Genomic DNA, 1,704 nt, shown 5'->3' on the forward strand with positions numbered 1-1,704 from the left:
GAAGCAGAAGAAGAAGATGAAGAAGAAGAGGAGGAAGAAGAAAAAGGAAAAGAAGAAGTCTCAGTTGCCAGATCGTCTTTTAAGCAAAGCGAGAAAGATATATCTGCTAGACATCTGATAGACAAAGATAGCAATACCATTGCTAACAAGTAGTTCTGTGAACAGTAGACCTAGCGCTCAGTAAGCTACATTGACCTGTTGTTATGTTTTCTCAAAAATTTATAATAAATTTATCAATTTGAAATGTCTAGAAAAAAACCTAAATAAACATAGAGCTATCTGTCCTATCGTACCGTGATGTGTCGTCCCGGAATGTGAGTGTGAGCGCTGTTATCAGGTCTGGCTGCAACTGTCTACAACGTTGATGGAAAGATACATTTTCAAGATGTTCGATGTTTTTGAATGGGTATTATTATAGTCAACTGTCTACTAACGTTGATGGAAAGATACAATTTCAAGATGTTTGATGTTTTTGAACGGGTAGTATAATAGTCAACAGTCTACTAACGTTGATGGAAAGATACATTTTCAAGATGTTCGATGTTTTTGAACAGGTAGTATTATAGTCAACAGTCTACTAACGTTGATGTAGAGATACATTTTCAAGATGTTTGATGTTTTTGAATGGGTAGTATTATAGTCAACAGTCTACTAACGTTGATGTAAAGATACATTTTCAAGATGTTTGATGTTTTTGAACGGGTAGTATTATAGCCAACAGTCTACTAACGTTGATGGAAAGATACATTTTCAAGATGTTCGATGTTTTTGAACGGGTAGTATTATAGTGAACAGTCTACTAACGTTGATGGAAAGATACATTTTCAAGATGTTTGATGTTTTTGAATGGGTAGTATTATAGTCAACAGTCTACTAATGTTGATGGAAAGATACATTTTCAAGATGTTCAATGTTTTTGAACAGGTTGTATTATAGTCAACAGTCTACTAACGTTGATGGAAAGATACATTTTCAAGATGTTCGATGTATTTGAACAGGTAGTATTATAGTCAACAGTCTACTAACGTTCATGTAAAGATACATTTCCAAGATGTTCGATGTTTTTGAATGGGTAGTATTATAGTCAACAGTCTACTAATGTTGATGGAAAGATACATTTTCAAGATGTTCAATGTTTTTGAACAGGTTGTATTATAGTCAACTGTCTACTAACGTTGATGTAAAGATACATTTTCAAGATGTTCGATGTTTTTGAACGGGTAGTATTATAGTCAACAGTCTACTAACGTTGATGGAAAGATACATTTTCAAGATGTTCGATGTTTTTGAACGGGTAGTATTATAGTCAACAGTCTACTAATGTTCATGTAAAGATACATTTTCAAGATGTTCGATGTTTTTGAATGGGTGGTATTATAGTGAACAGTCTACTAACATTGATGGAAAGATACATTTTCAAGATGTTCGATGTTTTTGAACGGGTAGTATTATAGTCAACAGTCTACTAACATTGATGTGAAGATACATTTTCAAGATGTTTGATGTTTTTGAATGGGTGGTATTATAGTTATCAGTCTACTAACATTGATGGAAAGATACATTTTCAAGATGTTCAATGTTTTTGAATGGGTAGTATTATAGTCAACAGTCTCTTTGTTCTTCTTCTTCTTCCTCTTCTCATTCTTCTTCTTCTTCTCCTTCTTCTCCTTCTTCTGTCTTCTTCTTCTTCTTTTTCTTCTTCTT

The sequence above is a fragment of the Nilaparvata lugens genome, chromosome 9 (assembly GCF_014356525.2).
Source record: "Nilaparvata lugens isolate BPH chromosome 9, ASM1435652v1, whole genome shotgun sequence".
Taxonomy (NCBI): Eukaryota; Metazoa; Arthropoda; class Insecta; order Hemiptera; family Delphacidae; genus Nilaparvata; species Nilaparvata lugens.